This window comes from Acomys minous, assembly GCF_964271855.1.
Source record: "Acomys minous genome assembly, chromosome: 15".
In the NCBI taxonomy this organism is placed as follows: domain Eukaryota; kingdom Metazoa; phylum Chordata; class Mammalia; order Rodentia; family Muridae; genus Acomys; species Acomys minous.
This window is the reverse complement of record NC_140497.1, coordinates 59518222-59545398: the sequence shown is the minus strand read 5'-3', so window position 1 is coordinate 59545398 and position 27177 is coordinate 59518222.

Sequence of the window (27177 nt, the reverse complement as noted above, 5' to 3'; positions counted from 1 at the left end):
CAGAGGAGGGATCAGGTGGGACCTCCAGGCGGCGATTATGGCTCCGTGTTCATGAATAAATTAACCCATTCATGCGATTAATGAATTAATGGGTTGAGGGGTCTGGTATCAAAGCCAGTTTGGCTCTGTTTCTCAAGTACTCTCTGCCTCTTGTCATATGGTGCCCGGTACTATCTTAGGAGTGTATAAGCAAGACGGCCCTCACGTGGGGCTGGAGAGATGGCTCAGCTCAGAAAGTGCTTACTGTGCAAGCACAGAGACCAGTTCTGGGGACACAGAGATGTGCAGGTCTCTGGGGCTCAACCAGCGAGTTCCAGGGCAGTGGAAGAGTCTCAGACAGCAAGGCAGGTAGTGCCTATGGGACAAAATCCAATGTTGACTTCTGGCCTCTGCATGTGCCCACATGCATGCTTGCATATACACACAAAGAGACATGCTTGCATGCTCAAGCACACATACACACACACACATGCACACACAAACACACCCCCACCACCAGAATTACAAGCAATGAATGATTCCTTTCCATGTATAGCTTACCTGGTCTGAAGTATTGTACTTTTAGCAACAGAGAATGAACTCAAACCGCTGCCATGCTCAATTCTGTATTCGCCAGCCTGGACGCCTGAGCAGCAGTGAATGAGGAACCACAGCCGTGAACTCCACCATCTGCCTGGGTTTTGAATTATTTAAAAAACCAGTGAACCTTAAACACTGAGTGAGGCACCAATCCTCGCATGCTGAGATGGCGTGCACGCCTACGCTGTCCGGTGCTGAGGGCCACTGAGGCCTCAATCAGTGTGTGCCTGGGAGGCCATAACTCTCTCCTGTCCTTCTCTGCCCACGTTTAGCCTTCACTTTGCTTCTCCAGAGGCTGAAATTCTAAGTTCTGCATGTTTTTATTCAACCTGGCTCCTGGGCCCTGCTTTGTGACAAACCACAGATTTCAAAAGCCTGTCTTCAAATAAGTCCGAGTAGAAGTGCGAGCATTCCCTCTGGAACTTGGGGTTCCAGGATAATGGGGTACACGAAAGGGAAGGCAGAGCGATGGGGTCAGGAGATCTGGGTGTCAGTGCTTCCTGTTGCATTCTCTCATCTGTCTTCCTGTCAGCTCTTTAGGCATCACTTTTCACCTCTAGGACCGGGTTAGCCAGGATTAGCAGGCAGCTGGGAGAATGAGTGAGATTACGTCTTGAAAGATGTTGAGTTCCTCAGAAAAAAGGAGCGTTCAGAATTCAGGGCATGGCTGTGTCACTCACCCAGGAAGAGGGAAGCCATCTCTCAGGCCCTTTCCACATGTCACTGTAATTGCACAGGCACCTTCATAATGGAAGTAGAGTACTCATTGGCCAGATGGTGCAGGTCACAGGTGTGGGACTGTGTCTGAAAACCTGTGTGAGCTTTAATAACAGCCTGAGGCAAGGAGCAAAGCAAAAAATCCAGAAGTCTCTCTCTGCTTTAGCACTCCCCAGACGCCATGTGGGAATCCTGAGGAGGGCTGTCGCTTTGTGGATGTTACCTGTGGAACTGTGTGGAAAAGAACACCTAAGCACTTTCTCTGCATACAGGCTCAGAATCCCTCAGAATTGTGATAGACTTCTGCCTGTTGAAAGATGTTTCTTGTGAGCTGAAGCTGTCCTAGGTGAAGGGCTACCCCTAATGAACAGGGGTGTGTGTGGGATGGCCAGCAACGGGTGATTCCTCTTAGGCCTGCTTCTCTTTGGGTAAGGTTTTACAAGGTAAAGGGACTCACAGGTAGGCGGATGAGCTAACATTGTGGGAAACAGAGGCACAAAGGCTTGAAGGAGCATTAACACAAGTGAGTGCCATTAGACTATTCTGATTCAAGTCAAAGTAGGAGGCTAATACAGGGACCAGGTGAGTCAGCCTGGCCCCAGGGGCTTACGTGGAGTTTGAGCCTAAAGGTAAGTAAAAGACCAAATGTGTGAGATTTCCCAGGGGTAGGGGGTGGGGAACCAATGCTGAATTAAATTCAAAACAGAGCTCATGTTTTGAGTCTGTGGTCCTCACCTAGGGAGCTGTGAAAGCTTGGAGCTCAGCTCTTGCAGGAGGAAGTAGGTCACTGAGGTGTAACTTTAAAGGTACTAGGACCTGATGTCCTCTTTTTGTTGTTGTTGTTTGTTTGTTTGTTGTGAGAGAGGGTTTCTCTGTGTAGCCCTGGCTGCCCTGGACTTGCTTTGTAGACCAGGCTGGCCTCAAACTCACAGCAATCCATCTGCCTCTGCCTCTGCCTCCCTAGTGCTGGGATTAAAGGCGTGCGCCACCTGGCTTTGTTTATTTTTTTAAGACAGGGTTTCTCTGGGTAGCCCTGGCTGTCCTGGACTTGCTTTGTAGATCAGGCTGGCTTCGAACTCACAGCGATCCATCTGCCTCTGCCTCCCTAGTGCTGGGATCAAAGGCATGCGCCACCACGCCTATCTTTCTGATGTCCTCTTACCTCCCCCCACTTCCTGTCTTCCTTGGTGTGATCTGCTCTGCCACACTCGACTCACACCTCTGGCAAAAATAAACCTCCCTTCCTCTAAGTTGCTTGGTCTGACATTCTGGTTAGTTGTGTGCCAAAGCTACCCAGTCCCGAATCCATCCATAAAGACACACATACTGGCTCCTAGCCTCTTTGGCTTTTTCCTTCTGAGAACTGGACTCCCTTGACCTGCACCTAGAAGCCCACTGTACTCTGGGACTCCCACACCCAAGCCCTCTTGTCTTTAGACTGAAGTGGAGTTGAATTTAGATCTATATTTTTCTTCTTGACCACAGATCTGCAGCCTCTGAGCTTTGGCGTCTTCACAGAAAGGGAAGAGTAATATTGGCCCCATGGACTTGCTGGCAAGGTAGAGGCAGGAACACATCAGATATCCAGAAATGAGGAGATATGCCAGAGGCTAGAGGTTAGCATGGCTTTTCCTTCCTTCCTTTGCTTTTTTTTTTTTTTTTTGATTTTTCAAAACAGGGTTTCTTTGTGTAGCCTTGGCTGTCCTGGACTCACTTTGTAGACCAGGCTGGCTTCGAACTCACAGAGATTCACCTGCCACTGCCTCCCGAGAGCTGGGATTAAAGGCGTGCGCCACCACACCCAGATAGCAGGACATTTTGAGATCTATTCTTACTTATAAGACCTTCATGTATCTTGAGAGCCCAAGAGCTTGCCCTGGCAGCCTGGCCGTGCTTCCAAATAGCCTCAGTTGGGTCTCTTTTTCTTGCTCCTCACTGATATCTGCAAGACACATCGCCAGACTGCTTAGAGTGTCTTCATAGTATTCCTGTTTGAGCACTGATGAGCTTCCTGTTATGCACTCCCTCGATTAACACAAACTACAGCAGAAATTCTAATGAGAGGAGACAGACAGTGAATACAGTAAGCATGTGTGTTAGGTGCTAAGGAGGTCCTCTCGGGGCCTGTGGCGGGAACAAAGGAGAGAGGTCATTGTAGAGTTGACAGTTTTGCAAAAAATGGCCTGGAAGTCCTCACTGAGAAAAGTGTCATCTGAGTTAATGCTGTAACCTGGAGGTATTGTTCCGACATGACTGTCGCACTGCTGTCTGGTCCCATGCATCTGGCCACACCACTTGCTTTGCCTGAGAGCCTGACCTTGGACCTAACAAGGACCAGAGACAGCAGAGGCCAATGCAGAGAGATGGGAACCACAGCACAAAGGTGACAGGCCTTCATCCAGAAGAGAGACGCCGGGGAAGACTCAGGTTCCCTGGTGCCCGGGAGGACCTGCACACTCAGAGTAGAGCGATGACAGGGACCTCTCAGCAGCCAGGCTTTACGCTCTCATTACACAGCGTGTGGTCTAATCAACATGATCAGCATCACAGCTTGTTAGAAATACCAAATTTTAGCTCCCAGCCTAGATCTACTGAAACACTCTGCATTTCAACAAGACATCGCATTTTAATGTGATTTGTTTGCACATTAAAGTACAGCTGTGCCAAATAGAGTATAGTACACGCGTCTGATTCATTTGTACATAGTTTATATGTTGCGCTTGAGGAGAAGCTGAGCTGTTGTTAGTATAAGGATGGTATGGAGGACAGAAGAAACTGCTGCCATCTCCAGAGATGAATGTTCCTTTTACAGTTGCTCTGTGTTTCTCAACACTGGAATTCCTTCCTGTGGGGAGAGAGAGAGCTAGAAGAACTGAGTAAGAAGAGAACATGTTCTGTTCCTTTTGAGGTCATGGCTTTGATTTACATCCCATTGCTGTTAGCCTAGTCACATGACCAAAGATAGCTGCAAGGGAAGCTGGAAGATGCCATCGTTAGCAAAGCAATTGGATGGTATTTTTTTAAAAAAAGGATTTAAGATTTATTTTAATGTGTGTGTGTGTGCGTGTGTGTGTGTGTGTGTGTGTGTGTGTGTGTGTGTGTGTGTGTGTGTGTGTGTGCATGTGAGTGTAGGTGCCCACAGAAGCCAGAGGGGTCACATACACTAGAGCTGGAATTACAGGTTGTTGGTACCCTGATGTGAATCCACTACAAGAGCAATGTGCATACTTAACTACCAAACCATCTCACCACTCCCTGGATGCCCCACTTCTATTAGTGTTGTACCATAGAAGAAAAGAAGACTGGATCGTGTGGTTACAAAAGGTCCTTTCTGTAACCCCAAGGAAAAAACCATCGGGGCAGCCAGGGACAAAGGCACTGTCTGGACCGAGGATGGGAGGACTCTCTCAGGCAGTTCAAGGTCTCATGCATCAGGATTGCCTTGGACTCTAACCAGGGTGTCTCCAAGGTCAGCCTCACCTGAACCTCACTGCACAGGGCTCACTGGCTGAGCTTTGCTAGTGATCTCTTTTGTGTGGTTCAGGTCCAAAGCTATGTCTAATGTTAAACTCTTTTTGGAACAAAGAAAGTGTGTGTGTGTGTGTGTGTGTGTGTGTGTGTGTGTGTCACAGTGCACATATAAAGGTTGGAGGTGACAGTCCTCACCTACTACCTTGTTTGTGACAGATCTCCTTCAGTCTGTTGACTTCTCTCTGCCGGCATCTTTTTCTTGCAGTGGATGGATCTGCTGAAGACCCTGGGCTGACTGACAGCTGTCGCTGAGTTCCCAGGGCCTGGCTTTTACTAATTGTGCATCGTGGTGCCATCCAGCCCGTTCTCTCCCTCATGTCTCCTCTGAAAACGTGGTAACTGGATCCAGACCGGACCTAGGCTTGATCCCTTTAGCAAGATCCCTTCATCAAAAGGGACAAAACATCTCACTCTTATTCTGGTTTTGATTGTAATTGTTGATGCTAACTATCCAAATCTACGCTTTTCTTTCCAGCTGATCGTGTTCTAGCTCCATCATCTGGCTTTATTTAATTCATTGGCTGTGATAGTTTTATAGGGAGACCCCTAGAAAACTACTTCCTGGGTACCAAAATGAGTTCATAAAGGAACGAACAGCCAGATAAATGTTTAATTTTGCCAGCATTCAGGGCAATGAACTATTGATTTCTGCCAATTAAAAAAAAGGAAGCGTTATTATGAACGTATGCCTTTGAACATATTTGAGAGCTTTCAATCCAGTGTAAGCCTCTTCCTTATTAAAGCTCATTTATCCCTTTCTGGGCTAGCGGCTACGTTCCATATCAGCCCTTGAGCAGTGTTCACATGACCTCAGCTGCCTCTCATAACTTCTTCATTATCAGGAGGAGGCGGGATCATCCGCGCTCATCTTGTACATTTCCTCTGATAAATCTAAACGGAATTCCAAGATGAGAGATTCTGTGCTCGGAGTGCTTACCCATCCTATGCGGTGATTGTTTCTGCGGCGTTTTAGTTGACAAAATACACCATCTGCTCCCATTAACATATTCGTATTGGTTTGACGTTCAGGGGTCACTTAAGCTGGGCTGTGCAGCACCTCTGTCTTCTTACCCACAGGAATAGTCGTCTGTTGGCTCTCAAGGACACACGAGATGCTGGAGTAAGAAGGCCACCACCGAGTTCCAGTTATTCCTGGCTGACCCCACCCTGAGCATGAGATTACTTCAGAATAGGAACACCAGCATCATCAAATATGGTTGCCAAAAGCAATTGTTCGGTTTTTTTTTCCCCTTGCTCTTTTCCTTTCTCCCCATTTCTATTATCATCAGAGCAGCTTTAATGGAGTATATTATGTGTAGGTTTGCCCACTTAGAGTGGAGAGTTAAATACGTTTTGATAATATGTAGTATTTTACATCACACATGTATTTAAGTATCATGGCCCACTTAATACCACGTGTGTGTGTGTGTGTGTGTGTGTGTGTGTGTGTGTGTGTGTGTGAGCACGTCATCCCTATGTTATTTATATAAATAATGAAGCACCTCAACCAATCTTAGGGTTCTAGCACAAAACCCAGCCTCATCTCTTTGCGGTCTGTGGTCTCCTGTCCCTTCCTCTGGGCCCCTAATACTCATAATCTGTTTTATGTCACTATTGTTTTGCTTCTGTCGCTGTTCATATAAATACGATTATAATTGAAGCCTTCTTTATTATGTCTGGCTTCATTCATAAAGCCCAGGGATTTTGACATCTGCCTAGATGGTGTGTATCAGTTTTTTATTCACTTTTGTTGATGAATAGCATTTTGTTGTAGGGCTACCACTATTTTTTTTCTAGGCATAATTTTTTTTTTATTAGCACCTGGGTGGTGGTGCCACTTGCCTTTAATCTCAGCACTCGGGAGGCAAAGGCAGGCGGATCTCTCAGTTTAAGGTCAGCCAGGTCTACAAAGAGCTCCAGGACAGCCAGGGCATATAGAGAAATCTTGCCTCGAAAAACAAAAACAAAACAAAAAATTTTAAGATCATATATCATTTACACATAATAATATTTCATTATGACATTTTCACACATGTATATAATAAATTTTGATCGCAGTCACCTTCCATTCCCTTCTGTTACCCTCTCTGTTACCTTCTGTTACTGACTTCCTCCCTCTTCCCAGCCAATCCTCCCTCCCCCTCTGCCCCCGCACTGCCCCCCTAGTCCCCCCATCCCTCCACTCCCCCCTACCCCCCCACCCCTATACCGACACTCCTGCCTTTCCCTCTCTCGGTCCCGCCCCTGCCCCGTGCCCCGCCCCCACCACTTTTCCCTTTTGGCGAAGCCATGAATTTAATCAGAATTGATTACAGTTACTTTGGTCAGGAGTTATTTATGTGAGCATGGGTGACTTACTAGGGGCTACATCACCGAAGGAAACATCTCTCCCTCCTCAGAAACCGTTAGTTACCACAGTTTACTCTTTCATTCACTCAGGGATTGACCTCTGGATTATTTTTAGTTTGGCTATTAGAAATAGAACTGCTACAGTCATATATGTCTCTGCAGGATTTAAAAATTTTCTCTTGGGCAAAATTCCTCCAAGAGGAACAGCTCAGTCATTTGTTAAGTCGTGCTCTGCTTTATAAGAAAGAACAACATACTCCGCAAATGAGCTACACCACTTTACACTCAGAGTAACCCCTAAATTCTTATCGCAGTTCCTCCCTGCTTACAGGGAGAGTGGAGTTCCACTACATTAAGTCAAAACTGTAACATCCAGTGTGCACACAGAGCAGAGGTCCCAGGAAAGGCCTCAGGAATACTGCTTTCCTCTAGGCTCACCAGGGTTCCTTTTCTGTGGGGCCATGCTGGACTCCCAGTTCCACCGACTCTATATGGAGGCAGAGGTGACCTCAGTAATGGTTTGTATTAGTCACCTAAAGCGGCTATAACAAATGCAACAAATGCTGACAGACAGAGCCGTGATCTGTTTCCACAGTCTGGGAGATGCAAGTCTGAGAGCCAAGTGCCAGCAAGGTTTGTGTTCCCGAGGCCCCCTCCCTGGTGGTCTGGGTGGCTGCTCTCTCTGTGTCTTCATGTGGTCTTCCCTCTGTGTGTGTCTGAGTCTCGTTCACTGACATACACTGGAGTGCTGGGATTATGTGTTTAGAGTTTAACTGTCTCCCCAAAGCTCATATACTTAAGGTTTGGTCCCAACTGGCAGTGCTATCAGAAGACGGGAGACACTTTAGGGGTGGAGTTGGGAGAAGTAGTTCACAGGGAATATGCCCTTGAAAATCACATTGGGGCCTTGTGCCACGCCCCCCCCCCCCCCCCCGCCCCGTGACTTATTTCAAGAAAGGGTCTCACTTTGGCTGTCTCGGAATCCACTATGCAGATGAGGCTGGCCTCTAACACAGAGATCCACCTGCTTCTGCCTTCCAAGTACTGGGATACTGAGACTAAAATGGAGCATCACTATGAGATCTGTTTTTTGCTTCCCAGTGAGAGAGAGAGAGAGTTGAATGGTTTCCTCTACCATACATTTCTACCATGATGTTTTATCTCACCAAAGCCCAAGGAAATAAGGTCAAATGATCCTGACCCCAAACAAATCTTTCAGGGTCAATGTGGTGACTCAGTGGGTGAACAGCTTGCTGTGCAAGACTGACAACTTGAGTTTCAGTTTCAGGGACCCTGTAAAGGAGAGAGAGAACTGTTTTCTGGCTTCTTTATATGGACTATGGTGCATACATGCTCTCTATACATGTCAAACACACATGTTATTACAATAAAAAACGTAAATGGGTTAGTAAAGCTCTCAGCTCTCATCAGAGAAGTTTCTTTGTGTGCTGGAAGGTGGTCAGTGCAGCAAGCTCCCAACTGATCAAAGTGCAGAGAACAAGTGTCCCAGACATGGGCCATCCATATCACCCCTACCCCAAGGCTAAAGGACCACTGGTGACACGTAGGCAGAAAGATTGTCAGAGCCAGAGGTCAGGGAGGGCTACGGGGAACAGTGCCTTGTGGACATGACAGGAAGCCACTCTTATGACGTCATAGCAGCTCTGGTTGCTGGCAGGACACCTGCAGAAGCACAGAGTGGGCGGGGCTTCCCAAGTCCCCGCCCCTAACCAAGTGGAGGGCTTCTGGGGAGGGCGGGCCCATTTCTGTAGGGTGTGGCCCCTGGCAACTAGACTATGCTCTGGTAGATAGCCTACGCCCAGGCACCACTGGACTCAATGGGGGCATTTAAAAAAAAAAAAAGACATGCAGTTGAGGAAGGTCTGAGAGAGATTAGAAGAAGGTGTAGAAGTGAACACAGCCCAAATAATTGACATTTCAAAGTATTAATGAAAATATTTTAAAAGACTAAAAAATTAGACATCTTTTTCCACTTGATCTTTCTTATTGGATTTTGTCACAATGACAGAAATCTATCTTGCCGAGGCCACTGGGCTACCTCTGGAAGTCTTTAAATAAAACGGACTTAAAATTCTCAGTTCAATTTCCTGCTATGTATGCAGCACAGAGGAGGACAGCACCTCCATCTTTGTCATGGCTGCTCCGAGGCTGCTCCCATCCTTTGCCTTGTGGCATTACTGTGGTGTCCTGGGATGCTCTCCAGCCCCTTCCTGCATGCCCAGCTCTGCCTGCTCAGGGGGCCTCCTACCTCCTTATGTTTTCCTTTTCCTTTTCTCCCAGCAGTACTTTTAATGCAAAAATCTCACTCAGGTCCTAATTCAAGTGGCCTTGGATAATTTCAATGCTGTTTTGAAAATCATTCTTTTTTTTTTTTTTTCCCTCATCTCTTCTTTCTCTGTGTGGCAAGGAAGCCACAGAGACCTAACAGGCTGCTTTGCAGAAAACACTGTGTTTGCTCTTCTGTTTGCATTTGAATTTTTACTTTCCAATGATGCAAAAGTTTCTCTGCCACCACCCACCCCCCCTCTCACAACCCCCTGAGCTGAGCATTATGAACTTGTATTTGCATATAAGAAAACCTGGAGCAATTGGAAAGAAAACAGGCAAATGAGAGCCGGTTTTGTTTATAGCAACTGCAGACACACTCACAGTTGCTTTTCCACAAAAGGCCAAAACGCAGTTTTCCCTGCCGTTCACGGGTAGTAATCTATGCACGGCTCCTTACCTTGCAATCAGGCTGGAGGTTAGATGTGTGAGGTACCTTCTATAAGAAAGAATACAGATATATTGCTTTTTTGCCAATGTTACAAAACACAGCTCATGCATAAATTACTAGCCCATTTCCCACACCCCATACTCACGACTCAGCCCCCTTCAGGAGCTTCTGAGCAGGCCATGCAAGCCAGAGATCCCTGAAGCTTATGTTTCATTAGCACTATAGTAAATATGCTTCTAATTGTAATAAATGCCTAAGGAATTTGCTTGTTCACTGTGTGCTTCCAATAGCAGGGCTAAAGGCAGCTTACTGTATTCATCACATGCATCCCACTTTTCCTGGTGCATTGCTATAGTCAACAGTCAGTAAATATTTGTTAAGTGAAATTAATTGCTGGCAGTGAGGAAGGATGTACGGCAGTGATGGGTGTCCCCGTAACTACTCGAATGCAAGTCTGTTCGCATAGCCCATAGCTGGTTGAGGAGTTTGAGGTGGTTAACAAATTGCTTTGAATACTATGAACAAGGGCCACATAGGTCACCTTGTCCTGGGCATTGGCTGCTCTCCAAACTCCCTCCCAGGGCCTCCCACATCAGTGGAAACCATTGCCTTACCTAGGGTGTTGTGGATGGCCTCCTAGGATTTCTGGAAGTCCCCAGCCCAAGGCCTGCAGTTGCAAGACCATTGGCCAAGCCTGGAACTAGGGAGCTGAGTGACCTTTACAAAGAACAACTTCAAGGCTTATTCTTTCTTACAGACTTGCCAGCAGAAGACATGATAATCATTGACCTTTTCCTAAGGACACTCCTCAAGCTGTCACCAGAAGAAGGCCTACAGCGCAACAGAGGAGAGTCTCCTTTCCCTCTGAGATTAAAATGCCTGCTGACGTCCCCCCATAGATGCTCCGAGACAGGAGCCATCTGCACAGCAGCGACTTCGCAGCAGTGTGTGTGGATACATCCCCAGTGAGAACACAGCATCCCTTTTGAAGAGAAGGCCATCAGCAGAGGCATCTAGAGAGCGGGGCGATGTCTTTGTGTGTACCACACAGCATTTGGTTCTTTGTAGGGGCCCTATGCCCACTGATGGAAATGCTAAGATCCAGTTTCTATTTTTTGTCTCTCTGCCTTAGGCAACTTTGCATTGATGCTTTCAGGATTTGGGCATGTGATTTAGGGTGACGACTTTAATCATGACATGATATCAGGCTTTCCTTAAAAAAAAAAACAGAGTTATAAGAAGGAAATGTAAAAACAGACAAACAATGAAAGGAATATATAGATTAAAGCAACTTAGCAGAGAGAACACAAACATGAATAATAGAACTAGAAATGAACCTTGACTTGGATCATGATGAAATACTACAATGTAGAATTATAATACAAGAGGCTGGTCCTGAGCTGAGAGGGCCTGGATGGGACAACCAAGATGCTGGAGCTTAAGGCTTGTGCTGTTTGAGTCCTTGAGTTTGAACTAAACTAGTTGTTAGAGTTGAGTATTTTGGGACAATTTTCTTAATTTGCCTAAGCTGTCTCAGTCTCTTTTCTGCTGTTTTAACAGGGTACTGGCAACTGGATGATGATGATGATGATGATGATGATGATGATGATGATGGGGAGATCTTTTGACTCAGGCTGCTGAAACTTGGAAGTTCAAGATAAGGAACCTGGGTCTGCTGAGGGATATGTATTGATTTAACTCATGGTACAAAGCAGAGCGACACCTGAAGGTCTGCAGTAGAGAGAAAGGGGGACTGAATCCCAGGAAAGCTAGTTCATTCCTACAAATAAAAAGGCTAAGTTACTTATGAGGGATCTGCCTGTATTTCCCAAGTACATCCCACTAGGTCTCACCAGTTGACGTCACCACACTAAAGCCCAAATCATAACATAAAAAAACTGGAGATGTAACTGAGTGGTAGAACACTTGCCCAGTACGAGTAAGGCCATGAGCTCCATCCCTAGAACTGCAAAGCGAGCAAACCAACAATAACATGAGCTTTGATGAAAACAAACCACGTTCAAGTCACAGCTTCAGCCTTACTATGTTGACTTACGAAGAAAGGACTAACAACAGTTCCTAGCTCAAAGTCCGAGGGAAATTTCAGTGAGGAAAAATATGAATATTGCTTAGGCTTTTCCTGGCCTGTATTATTACTCAACAATGGGTAGTGGCTAGCCATCACCCAACAATCAAAACACACTTAGAATCAGGCAAGCCCAAACACTGCAAAGCAAGCCTGGATGAGCCGAGTAGTCCCACTTCAGTGTTAGATTCAGGCTGGATTGACATGTGAGCAAAAGAGGTTAGATGTGATTTTCAGATGCAGAGGAAAGAATGCTTGGTGGCTTCAGAAGACAGTGATGTTCAGGGAGGAGAGAAGGGAGGGGAAGAGAGAAGGAAAGAGGGAGGAAGGGAGGAAGGGATGAGTAAACGTAGGAAACGTTTGCTTACAGCCACAGAATGAGGCCAGGGTCTCTGGCTGGTAAGGAACATAACAAGGGTGGCAAGCGTGTCAAATGATCTTGTCGTCTACAAAGTTCATACTCAAGAATGTCCAATCAAGCTGCAAAGAAATAAAAAGTTAAATTAATCTCCCCAAAAGAAAACCTCCCAGTGTTTCAAGTAACTTTAGACTTTTGTGTTGGGCTGTAGTCATAGCTATCCTGGAGCACACGGGCTGTAGGATGGCCATGTCGATGGTAGAGGAAGGTTCTAGGGGGCAAGGCATGTGGCCATGAAGACCTGGACAAAGGGTATGGTCTTTGGATAATGAGAACTGTGGAAAATCTGCCTAACAAGCTGGGTAGCTCTCACCCATGTCTTACTGAGGCAGAGGAATAACATTCATGGATCCAGCTGGAGACTATTTCCAGATCCTCTTTTTTTTTTTTCCCAGATCCTCTTTCAAATGAATCTTCCTACATAGGTCTATCAACTAAAAATACAGGAGACCTAGTGTGCTGGTTCCATTTTTGTTGCTTCGACAAATACCCTGATCAAAAGCAACTTTGGGGCACAGAGTATTTATTTGGCTTACAATTCCAGGACACAGTCCTGTCCACACAGCATTATCTCTTATCAAGAAACTTGTTCACAGCCAAAAAAGTGTGGTAGGAACTGTGGAAGATGCTGCTTGCTGGCTACCAGACTTATGCCGAGCTAGCTTTCTTATACATTTCGGGACCACCTGCCTAAGGAATAATTTTGCCCACACTGGACTAGGCAAAACTCCTATATCAATGAACAAGAAACCCCTCCCACACAGACATACCCATTGGCCAATCTGATCTAGGCAATTCTTCAGTTGGGTAGTCCCTCTCCCAATCATTCTAGATGCTGTCAAGGCAACAGTTAAAGTTAAACAGGATTCCTAGCTAGATCTGAACATCAGATAAACAACAAACCCTGGGTTTTCTTGTTTGTCAATTAGTTTGTTTTCTGACAGGGTCTTACTATACAGTCCTGGCTGGTCTGGAACTAGCTATGTAGACTAAGCTGTCCTTGGACTCACAGAGACCTGCCTGCCTCTGTTTCTTGAATGGTGGCATTAAAAGCATGTGCCAGTAGCAAATACCATTTAGTATAAGTGTGTCCCTATGTTATGTTTGGGACATACTTATATTTAAAAAGTATTTGTTTCTTATTTGAAATCAAGTTTAATTACCCATTCCACATTTGTTCTGTCAGTCTTAATCTCAGGAGCTGTGGTAGTGTGATACAAAATAAAGGCTTCATTTTGAGATAGTAATGAGAAGGCAAGAGTAAGCAGATGTGCTGGCTGCTGCCCATGTTCCACGGATGCTCAGAAAGTGCTGCAGAGTCAAAGCTCCTGCAGCTCATGACAGCCAGCACTGGAAGCTGAATCCAAGAAGGCTAACCCCAGAGTTCTTGCTCACAATGCGGGGATGGGGTGTTGCTATGTCAGACATGCCTGGGGTGACTCAGCCCCTCCTGCTTTATAAATCCGATACGGCCCATTTACCACTGAGCCTTGCACCCTGGCCAGACAGCAAGGGTGTGTGTATGGCTCATGTGCCTTCCTGTCCCTTCCCATAGTTCCAAGGGGTTTCCTGTTGCCCCATGGGCTCCTGTCCTCCCCCTGGTTGGTGATGAGACTGAGGGCCATATCTTTCCAATAATATCTCAGACTTGAGCTTTCCAAAAGTGAGCTGCCGCTCCCACCCACACGGAAAACTTTTGATGGAGCCTAAGCAGTCCCTGTTGAGTGTTCTTGAGCAGAGTCACACTGTGTGATTGCCGCTCTCTCGGTTCCCCTTTTCTGTCCTTTGGAACGTTCTGTACACCCCTGCAGTCTCATCATGACCTTGTGGTTCCCTCTAGGTCTTGCAAATTTTAGAGCCTTTAGCTTCAGCCATATACCAATGAAGGTCTCTCTGCCCAAGCTTCTGATGGCTTTTCAAGTAGAGGACTGGACTGACCATGAGATGTGGTTGGTCCACTTTTGTGCCTGTCCACACCAGCAAGGCTGGGACATAATCACCCTTAAGTCCTGCAGCTGCCATGCCAGGGAACACAGTAACTGCCACACAAAGTTGGCAGTCAGATCTCATACCAAGGAAGGCTATTCCTTTTACTGACATGATTTTGGTTCATATGTTTTAGGTATTGGGGGCTGGATGTGCATGCTACAGCTAAGTGCTCTACCACTGAGCTGCAGCCCCAGTCCAAATAGGCAGGACTACTTTGTTTAAGGCATATTTCTCTTCTTCCCTTGTCTGCTTATCTCACTGTAAATGACTAGACACCCCCTTGAACTCGGTATGGGTCAAACTGCCAATACCCTGAATAAATTTTTTCTGTAACCTGACCTGAGATCATTTCCACTTCCTATTATATTGACTTATTCAAGCTCACTCTTAGTACGACCACAGCATCAGAAGTCTCCTTTGCTTACCTGTTGCAGATTGCCACCTGTAAACATCAATCTTAATTGTCAGCTTGATGGTACTCAGAGTCACCATGGGGGGAATCTTTGGGCTTGCCTTTGAAGGGTTATTTAGATTAGGTTAACTGAAATGGGAAGACCACCCTAACTATGGGTGATTTTCTTCTATAGGCTGGGAGCTAAGGGCTGGGGCTGAGGGATGGGGCTGGGGGCTGGAGCTGGAGGCTGGGGCCTGGGGGCTGGGGGCGGGGCCTGGGGGCTGGGGGCGGGGCCTGGGGGCTAGGAGCTGGGAGCTGGGCCTGGGGGCTGGGCCTGGGGGCTGGGAGCTGGGCCTGGGGCTGGGCCAGCTGAGCACAAACATTCATCACTTACTCCCCTTCCTGTCAACAAGTGTCATGTGGCCAGCTGCCTCCAGCTTCTGCCACGTATGTCTCTGCATTGTCATGTCACGACTTCCCTGTATACCTTGACTGTTTTCTTCCTGAAGTTGCTGCTGTTGTGTATTACCTGCCCATAAGGAGGTAAATAACTAACTGTGAGGCATGTAGACTGGGCCACCAGAGGAACTGGCATGGAGCTGGCGAGGTGGAGCATGTTCAAACCTAAGACATCTCAAACTGCAGGAGTGAAGCAAGCTCCCTCCCTCTTTCCGTGCTTGCCTTAGAGCAAGGAGACCCCAGTGGTCCGTGCCTGCCTCAGAGCAAGGAGACCCCAGTGGTCATTGAGCCACGGAGCCACGGAGCTACGGAGCCACGGAGCTGGAGTGGGTACCTAGAAACAAATACAACATCACCAGCAAGTGTACCTCATCCAATGGAAAGTATTCACCACCAAGCCCCTCCCTGCTTCCCAAGGTTTATATAATAGTCACACACACACACATACACACACATGCACACATACACACACATGCACACATACACACACATACACACACATGCACACATACACACACATGCACACATACACACACATGCACACATACACACACATGCACACATACACACACATGCACACACACACACACACATACACACACACAGAGGAACTTGAGTTGTTTCACCAATAAAAGCATGCATAAGCTGTTTTATTGACTATCTGAGAGTTGTTGATTTATTCTTGGAGAGAATCTTTGACCAGTCCCCACTCCCAGCCAGATTGGGATCCTGTAGACCCCCCTCCCCCCATTGATTCCAGATTCCCCTTCGTCCTTCTCGCCTAGGTGTCTGGTGGTGTCTGGGCACCTGAGGGAGAACTGGAATTTGGAACAACAACTAACACATTAACCTGTAACTTTCATGAGATTCAGACCCCTCGCTCCATTAATGTTGAGTAGCTGACACCGAGTAGACAGCACACAGTCAGTGGGTGAATAACTGAGTGAAGGAAGAAATGACTTAGCTGTTCATAGCCATTTGAAGGAGCTGCCTACCAAAGGAATAGGGTTTCACTATGCAAAACATAGGAGGACTCTAGAGTCTAATGCAGTGTTTCTCAACCTGTGATTGCAACCCTTAGGGGAAGGGTGTCAAACGACCCTTTTACAGGGGTCACCTAAGACCATTGGTGTATCTATGTTACAATTGTCAACAGTAGAAAAGTTATAGTTATGAAGTAGCAATAAAATTAATTTTGTGGTTGGAGGTCACCAAAGCATGAGGAGCTATATTAAAGGATCACAGCCTTAAGAAGGCTGAGAACCACCAATCTAGTAAGTTTTGAATGATTAGTTAAAACAAACACGGCGTGAGCAGGCTGAGAAATATTTCCAGATGTGAGTCTTTGTGGGTTGGTATTTGGAGAAGATAAATAGCAATGTATTGGACGATCTAAAAACACAGCATTTGACCCAGCACAGGAGCTGGCTGCTATATGCATGTTTCTATATTATCAGGGCAAATGCCATAAGAAGAAAAGCTGCCTCCCAGGTCATGACCATGGACCAGATGAAGAGCTGAGTGATGGGAGATGCAGCAAGGAACACATTAACGCACTCCATCACTCAGCTCTTCATCTGGTCCAGATAGGTTTTCCCTTTTTGGTACCAATTTCATTATTCAGGACTTGCTAAATAGAGTTGTAACACGTGACCTTTGTACTTATATCAGCGAGGTTCTCTTTTGGAACTTGTGTAAGGTCTAGAAGCAAGGAAGGATTTTTCACATGCAAGTGCCATATGGGCTCTTTCTTGAAGCTAGGTAGGTGAAATGAACGAAGGGCAGGCAGGCGAGCAAGTCTTTGCCAGAGAATAATCTTGCTGCGAGCAAAGTCTTAGTAATAGGAAGCATCTGCTGCAAAAGTGGCAGGCAAAGAAGGATGTGGCAGGACCGATCACCTCTGATGTCCACCCTCCACAGCCACCACCATGAGTTTTAGTCACAAGGCAGGAAATCTGCTGTCATGTGCACCACCAGTGAGCCAGAGGTCTGCAGAAGCAGAAGCCAAGGCTGCAGGAGTGTTTAATTTGGCCAAAAGATAGCCTTCTTTTTTATTTTTAATGCAAATTGTTTCCAGCCATTATGTATACTTTTTAAATATCAGAAGGGCAAGAAGTTGCACACTAGCAGACTTCTGAAAGTCCATACATTCTCATTATGAGATGCTTTCCTGACAACAGCCGTTAACCTTGGCTATATGTCATATTTCCTAAAAAAAAAAAAAAAAAAAAAAAGAAGGCCTAGGGGAAAATGTACACACTTGGGTTAGACATATGATGAGTAAGGGTGATGTAGGTTTTAATTCAAGATCAGAGAAATAAATATAAAGATGTTTTCTGCCTTGGGGTGTATTTGTTTTGAAGCCTCTAAGGAAAACTTAAATATTTGGTAGTTTATTGGTCCTTTCTTTTTAATTTTAGCAATCTGGATAACGACAAGGGCCTCAAAGAGAAATTACTAGGAAGGGGGTTTAAATTGACTGCAGGAAAGCTAAAAACAGCAACATTGTAGAGCTAAAGAGAATACAGACCTATTCAATACACTTATTGTTGGTCTCTCTCCAGCCTTATCCAACCCTGTCTCCCACTCAGCTGAAAATGAGATTCAATTCACCAAAAATTAAATTGATGAAAAAATAATACAAGCATATAGATTGACTCAAGATTAAGCACATTGCAAAGAAAGTGCCGTAATCTGGAAATTGTAACATGAAAAAAAAATACTGAATGAAAGTTAGGGTGAAAATTGGAGAGAAAATGTAGTAATCCCATGAACAGATGGCCAGGGCAAACACTGAGGAAGAAACAGGGTGATTTTAAAGCCCTCTGCGACTCACGGCCCCAAGGAAACCACACAAGAGACTCCTGCTCACACATGCTACATGCTTTGTTTGGGATCGGAAGGGGAGGGAATAGGGCTTGAGTGGGTTAGCTGGTGAAACTTGGAGGATTTTTGAATATATGACTGGCTCCGACTTGCAAGGCACAGCAAGGCCACGGCAGAACTAATTTGCAGTGGATGCAGATATATCAGCTATGAGGTGAGGTCTTTCCCAAGTAAACACTGTGACTTCAAGATGATGTTTGATGGTCTCAGAAATGAACAGAAGAATGGCTGCAAGTGTGGAGGTGACTTTCTTTTCTTTCTTTCTTTCTTTCTTTCTTTCTTTCTTTCTTTCTTTCTTTTGGGTAGAACTGGATCAAGAGGAACAAAACAAAGGAGAAAAGACCAAGCCAGCCCCTGGCTATTCACAGATGCACGCAGCAGTGAAATAATAAGGAAAATAAGCTTTTATTAAATCCCAGAAACCATGAATATATGGCCTCATTTGCTCCTGGCTGCAATGCTAATGAAACAGAATTATAACCTCCTTTTCTCCCGAAGAACAGCGAGACCCAGATAGACAGTAGTGGTTGGTTTTACATGGAGATAGACATGGTGGTTAGACACAGCGATAGACACTTTAGATCCCAGCGCTTGAAAACCTGAGAAAGGAGGAGCACAAGGTCCAGGACAGCCTGGGCTACACAGCAAGACAATGACTCAAGAAATGCATCAACCCAACTGGGCCAGAGGACGCTCAGATGTTGGTTCAGCATTATCCTTGGTGTTTTGAGACCAGTCTATTTGGTACAGCAGATTGCTCTCTAGAGAACATCTGCATCAATGGCCTTCTCCTTAGCTAGGAAATATCTCCCTGCCAAATGCTTTTGCACATTAGCTTTTTTTCTGCCCTTGACCTTCAAAGGAACATTGGGTCTATCTGGGCCTTTAACTCACCAGCATTTAGAATAAAATTTATCCTGCTGATGATCCTGGTTCTTGACCCTTCGGATTTGGAATGGAGCTAAATCACTGATTGTCCTGGAGATGGAGGGGGAGGAGGGGAGGAGGAGAGGGAGGAGGGGAAGGGGGAGAGGAGGAGAAGAGAGGGGAAGGAGGAAGGGGAGGGAGAGACAATTGTGACCACAGAGTACCCACAGAGAAGGTGGGGGGCATGGGCCAAAACCCTCTCTTCTCTGCAATCAACAGGCACAGAAGGAAGCTCTTTTTGTTTGTTTGTTTTTCGAGAGAAGGTTTCTCTGTGTAACAGAGCCCTGGCTGTCTTGGTACTTGCCTTGTAGACCAGGCTCATCTCAAACTCACAGAGATCCACCTGCCTCTGCCTTCCGAGTGCTGGGATTAAAGGCATCTGACACCATGCCCGGCAGGAAGTAATCTTGAGAAGACCTCAAATCAATAGCTAGATGTTTTCTAGACACCCCCTGGGAAGTAAAGCAGGCTGGCCAACAGAATACCTCTAGACTTGGCAAGGGGGCATTTTGAGTCAGAACCACACCATCCTCGGTTTGGAAATCTAGTTTGGTCCACTGTCTGCAGTAGACCACACAGGCCAGTGGTTCTCAACCTTCCTGCTGCTGTGACCCTTTAATACAGTTCCTTATGAAGTGGTGACACCCCCAACCATAAAGTTATTTTCACTGCTGCATCATAACTGTAATTTTGCTACTGTTCTGAATCATAATGTAAATATCTATAATTATAATGTAAATTTGTAATGTAAATTTCTGATGGTCTTAGGTGACCTTTTGTGAAAGGATTGTTTCTCCACCAAAGGGGTTGCAACTCACAGGTTGAAACTTGCTGACATGCACACATGCTTAGTTTATCAAAGGATTCTTGTGGCTTGGTCTTACAGAGGAGCCCAGAGTCATGGCCGGCGCTTTTGATCAGACCAGCAGTGTGGATCACCCAGCAGTGTGATGAGCATCCCAATGCCCCCCGAAGGTCTGTCCAGAGGCTCAGCACCAGGGTCCAAGCCTCCACCCAGTGCTTTTCTTTAATCTTTTATTCTTTCCATGTTTAATACATAATGCCAATTTCATGGACCAGCTCTGTCTTTCTCTCTGTTCTCTTCCCTGCCCTTTCTTCTGTTCTTTTTTTTTTTATTCTTGAGATTGAATTTTAATTGCAACATTTCTTCCTTCCCTACCCTTCCTCCAAGCCTTCTCATATATCTCTCCCTGCTTTCCTTCAAATGTATGGTCTCCTTTTTTCATCGGTTGCTATTGCATGCAATATGTATTTGTTTATACATATTACCAGGTACAATCTGCTAAGTCTATATAATGGTTCTTGTAAAAGCACTTATAGATTCATATAAACATACTCATATGTATTTTTTAAGGGTGACTGTTCATTACTGGACAGCCAATTGGTATGTTCTTTTCTGGGAAAGACCATTTCTCTGACACTGAAGAATATTACACATGGAACAGAAACAAGCCATAGGGAAAAACCAGACTGCCCTAGAACAGTAAATAAGCTAACGAGGGCCAGGAAAGAATCAGATGTCACAAAACAACAAAAACGGTGGGAGCAGACACATACTTCTCAATAAATATGAGTGTTAATGATACTAATTCTGCAGTCAAAAGGCATATATTAGAAGATTACATTTAAAAACAGGACTCAATTATTTGGGGCAATAAATTCACTTCAATGGCAAAAATAAACATAGACTTAGGGTGAAAAATGGAATAAGATATTCTAAGCTAATGTAACAAAAAGACAAGCAAATGAAGCAGTTTCAATGCCCAAAAAACAAACTCCAAACTAATCTTAGTCAAAAGAAGTAAAGAAAGTCACTACACACTGACTAAGGGAAGGACACATCAAGAGTGCTTTACGATCTAATTGTATATGCACCAGACATTACTGCATTCAGTTTTATAAAGCAAACACTATTGGATGTGAGGGCACAAATTGAGCTCAGTGCAATAGTGGTTGACTTCACTCCCATGACCAATAGCATGGGATTTAGAGAAAAGAAACAAATAAAAGCCCGAGTTAAATGACAGTATAGATCAAATGGATTTAATAGACATCCGCAGATTGTTCCATCCAAAGCTGCAGAATACACATTATTCTCAGTGCAGAAAAAGTTCATAGAGCTTTCTCTAAAATAGACCACCTTTTAGGATACAAAGGAAAATCTTTCTTCTTCTTCTTCTTCTTCTTCTTCTTCTTCTTCTTCTTCTTCTTCTTCCTCCTCCTCCTCCTCCTCCTCCCTCTGCTTTCTTCTTTTCCTCTTCCTGTTCCTCCTCCTCCTCCTCTTCCTCCACCTCATCTTCCTTTTCTTCTTCTTTTTCAAGACAGGTTTCTCTGTGGAGCTCTGGCTGTCTTGGAGCTCACTCTGTAGACCAGGCTGTCCTCGAACTCAGAGATCCACCTGCTTCTGCCTCTTAAGCGCTGGGATTAAAAGCTTGCACCACCAACACCTAACTGCAAAGCAAATCTCAAATATGAGAAAACTGAAATAAATTTCTTGTATTGTGTTCTATCATAATGGACTAAAACTAGAAATCAACAGCAGAAGAAATTACAGAACATCCATAAACTCACGGAAATTAGACAACACACTATCAAATGATGGGTGAGTTGTTGAAATCAAGAAGAAAATAAACTCATAGAATCAAGTGAAAATGAAAACACAACATACTGGAACTTATGTATGCAATGAAAATACTTCTAAGAAGGAAGTGTATAGCTGTATTTGTCTGTATTAAAATATCAAGGAACTAAACACAGTGGCTCATTCCTGTAATTTCAGTACCTGGGAGATGGAAACAGGAGGTCCACAAGTTCAAAGTCATCCACAGCTGATTTGTGTGCTTGCGTGCTTGAGGCTAGCTTGAGCTACAGAAGACTATGCTTTAGAAAATAATCAGAGGAACCATAAATAATTTGCATAATGGTGCACTTCAAGGTCTTAGAAGAATAAGAACAAGCCAACTCACAAAGGTAATAGGCAATAAATTAATGAAATGGAAACAACAGCAATTAGTACAAATAGCTAATGACATGCTATACAATCTAAAGTGGATAATCTAAACACACGTACATATAAGTAACACTAAATGCACCAAATATTCACAAACATAGATATATTGAACTATATGCATGTGTGTTTGTGTACATGTAACAATAATAACAGTAAATAAAGGACAAGAGGTCATGAATTTGAGAGGGGGCATGGGAGAAATTGGACAGGGGTAGAGATAATGTAAATACAGTGTCACATATGAAATTCTCAAAAAAATCTTAATAAAAAAGAATTGGTGAAACAAAGAACTGGTTCGTAGAAAAGATAAAAACTATTGACAAATTCTAAACCAAACTAAGAAAAAGACAAAAACCAATAAAAATAGAGATATTATCCCAGATGTCAGTAAAATTCAGAAAATTATTATGATATACTTGGAAAGCCTGCATCACAATAAATTAGAATATCTACAAGAAATGGAAGAAAATTTTAGACACATATGACTCAACCAAAATTAACCCAAAAGACATGAACAACTGAAATAGAATCTGTAATAGATTGAAGCAGTAGTAAAAAGTCTTCTAACTAAAAAAAGCCCCATGCAGATGGATTCATGTCTGAATTCTACCAGATCTCTGAAGCACTAACAACAATGCTCCTAAAATAGAAAAGGGACAAACACTGACAGACTCATTCTATGAAGACAGAACTACACTAATATCAAAAGTAGATAAGGACACAACAGAAGGAAGAAATTGTAGGCTATCTTCTTAATGAAATGGATACAAAAGGCTCTATGCAATGCTTGTAAACTGAATTCAATTTCACATCAAAATAATCATTCCCAATGGCCAAATAAGGCTTTCTTCAGAGATGTAAATATGACTGATATATGCAAACATTAAACACAGTACATCTCATTAATTATCTCAAGAACAGAAATCACACGATCATCCCGATAATGTCAAAAAGGCCTTCTTCATTCAACTACTCTTCATTATAAAAGCCCTGAAAAAAACTGGCAATAAAAAGAGCACAGATGAACTTAATAAAAACTAATCCTATAGCCAACATATTAAGTGAAAAGCTCAGAGCATTTTGACTAAAACCAAGAATTCAACAAGATATTTACTTTTTCTACTCTTATTCAATATATTCCTTAAATCTTAGCTGGATCAATAAGAGACATAAGAGACAAAAGACAAAGTCAAATCATCTTTATTTGTAAATAATATGATAATCATATTAATATTAATATATACACATACCCTCTCTCACACACTATACACACATACATACATCTACACACACACACACGCACACACAAACACACACACACACACACACTACATGAGACTCATAGACTCCACCAGAAAACTTCTAGAACTTATAAACACTTTAAGCAAAAAAATCAAAATACAAACCATTATACAAAAATCAGTAGCTTTTTTCTATGCCAGTAATGAACACACTGACAAAGAAATCAGAAAAATAATTCCATTCACAATGGCTTATTGAAATAAATAAATAAATAAATAAATAAATAAATAAACAAAGCCCTAAAAATCAACCTATCAAAGAAAGTGAAAGACCTTTGTAATGAAAAATTTAAAATACCAAAGGAGACCCAAGAAAATAGAGGCTCCCATGCTCATGGATATTAGAATTATAGCTGTGAAAATGGTTGTGTATCAAAAGCCGCCATCGATTCAATGTAACCCTCACCAAAATTCCAATGATATGTTCATCTAGTAACACAAATGACTCTGAGCAGCTAGAGGTACTGTATAGGGGGGAAAATACAGTTGGGAGTCACTGTACCTGACTTCGAGTTATGGTGCAGAGCTCAAAGCACCATAAAATGAGCACAGAAACAAACATATAGGTCACAGAACATAGTAAAGAACCCAGAGGCAAATCCAGAAAGCTACATCCACCTGACAGTTCATCAACAAATGGTGCTGAGGAAACTGGATGTCCACATGGAGACAAAAGAAGCTAGCTCACTATGTCTCACTCTGTATAAGAATCTATGCAAAATCAAATCAAAGACATTAATGTAAGACCTGAAAGCGATAGAGGAAACACTTCGGTGTACAGGCAGCAGGGATGTTCTGAAGTGGACCTCAAAGGCTCAAGAAACAATACCAACGAGAAGCCAGGGTGGCATCAGATTAAAAAGCTATATAGGACAATGGCGTGGAAAGGCAGCCTATGGTGTGGGAAAGGATGCTCACTAGTGGTCCATATGACAAAGGATTAATATCCAGAGCATATAAAGAACCAAGAAAACTGATCATAAAAATGCCGAACAGTCTAATAAACAGGCTGGCAAAATGAATGGTTTTTTAAAAGATAAACAATGGCCATGTTGGGTGGTCCACTCCTTTAATCCCAGCATTCAGGAGGCAAGGCAGAAGATCTCTGTGAGTTCAAGGCCAGCCTGGTCTACAGCGTAGAGTTCCAGGACGGCCAGGCTCGCATAGAGAAACCCTGTCTCAAACAAACCAAACCAAACATTTAAAAAATGCTCAATATCTTTAGCCTCAGGGGAATGCTATTTAAAACCACAATGAGATTTTATCTCACCTCAGTTAGCGTATATACTTTTGAGAAAATAAACAACCAGGGCTGGAGGGCTGATCCAGCAGTTAAGAGGGTAGACTGGCCTTGCAGCGGACCTCAGCATGAACGTCAGCCTACTGCCTCACAACCACCAGCAACTCCAGCTCCAAGAAGACCCAATGCTTCTGGTCACTTCAGGGACCAGCGTTCACATGCACTTATCAATGCAGAGTTGACCCCCCTCCCCCGACATAGACATAAGCACATGCGTAATTTAAAATCTTAAAAAAAGAAAGCTCATTGGTTGGAAAAAAAAATGACAAATACTGCTGGGGATATGGGCACAAAGGAAGCCTCATACACTACTACTGTAAATGCAAATTTTTCCAGCCACTGTGGAAATCAGTATGGAGGTGCCCCCCTGAAAACCGAAAATAGAACTACTATATTACTTAGCTTCACCACTCATGGATATTTATCTGGATGACTCCATGTCAACATGTCTGAGACGTACTTACACATCCATGTTTACTGTAACACTATTTATTTATTCATATTCACTTTACATCCTAGTCATAGCCCCATCCCCCCTCTCCTCCCAGTCCCACTCTCCCTCATACTCCCCCTCCCCTATTCCTCAGAAAAGGGGAGCCCCCCCTTCCCATCCACCTCAGCTCATTAAGTCACCTCGGGACTGAGTGGGTCCTCTTCCCTTGTGGCCTAGCAAGGCAGTCCCATCAGGGGGATGTGATAAAAAAAAAAAGCTGGCAACAGGGTCCATGTCAGAGAAAGCCCCTGCTCCCCTGACTGGAAGACCCACATGACGGCTGAACTGCCCATTGGCTACATCTTTGTTAGGGGCCTAGGTCCACTCCATTTATGGTCCTTGGGTGATGCTTCAATATCAGCAAGCCCCCTTGGGCCCTGGTTAGTTGGCTCTGTTGGTCTTCTTGTAGAGCCTCTGTCTTCTCCAGGTCCCTTTTTCCTTCCCCTATTTTTTTTTTTTTACAACACTCACTATGTATTGCCCAATGATTATCTGTGATTCTCAGCATCTGTTTCAAAGCGTTGCTGAGTGGAGCCCCTCAGAAGGCAACTCTGCTAGGCTTTTGTCTACAAGCATAGCAGAGTATCGTTAATAGTGCGGTTCTCTCCCATGGGGTGGGTCTTGGGTTGGGCCAGGCAGTGACTGGACATTCCCTCCATCTCTGCTCTATCTGTTCTATCTTTATCCCTGCACATCTTGTAGGCAGGGTGAGTTTTGGGTTGAAGTTTTTGTTGGGTGAGTTGGCGTTCCCCTCCGTCTACTAGGAGTCTTGTCTAGGTAGAGGGTGACTTCTTCAGCCTCTATGGCCCCTGCTACTGTGAGTCTATGCTAGCGTCCCCTTCACATGCTCCCAGGAGCCTGTCCTGACTAGTCTGCAGCTTGTCACAGAGATGCTCCTGCCCACAGCTTCTCTTTTCTCTGCAGGCCTTCTGTCCTCCTGCCCTCGCTTTCCCCAGGTCTGCTCCCCACCCTCATTTCTCTCTGCTCCCTCTCCTACCTTGTTCCCTCTCTTCAACCACTACCTCTGTCTGTTCTATTTCCTCTTCTGGGTGAGGTTTAAGCTTCCTCCCATTGATCCTCCTTGTCACTTATCCTCTTTGGGTCGTGCATTGTCATATGTTTATCCTGTGCTGTATGGTTAAAATACAATATGAGTGAGTACATATCATGCGTGTCTTTCTGGGTCCGAGTTACTTCACTCGACCTTTTTTAGTTTCATCCATTTATCTGCAAACTTCATGATTTTTTTGTTTTTAATAGATGAGTAGTATTCCTTTGTGTCAATGTGCCATGGTTTCTTTATCCATTCTTCAATTGAGGGACATCTAGGTTGTTTCCAGATTTTAGCTATTACAAATAAAGCAGCTATGAACAGAGCTGAGCAAATGTCCTTGTTGTATGGTGGAGCATCTTTTGGATATATGCCCAGGAGTGGAATAGCTGGGTTTTGAGGTAGAGCTGTTTCCTGTTTTCTGAGAAAGCATCTGATTGGTTTCTATAGTGGTTATACAAGTTTGCACTCCCACCAGCAATGGCATAGCACTACTTATAATAACCAAGTTATAGAATCAATGTATGTGTCCATCAACAGATTACTGAATAAAAATGTGGCATATATATATATATATACGTACATATATACATATGTAGTGAAGTTTTTAAAATATTAATTTTCTCTCATATGTTTCATTTTTTGAGAATTTCATATACTACGTGTTGATCATATTTTATTCCACTCCTGACTCTTACCAGATCCCTCCTCTCCCACTCGAGTTTTATTTAGCCGCAAAGAAGAACATAATTGTCATTTGTTGGGAAATTAATGGAATTGGAGCTCACCACTCTAAGCATAAGTCAGATACAAAAAGAAAAATATTGTATATTTTCTCTTCATCCATCTTCATTCATATAATTCCTTGTAGATATATAAAAACACTTTTGTATGTATGACATAAAAGCAGAAAGGAGCCTGGAGGAAGA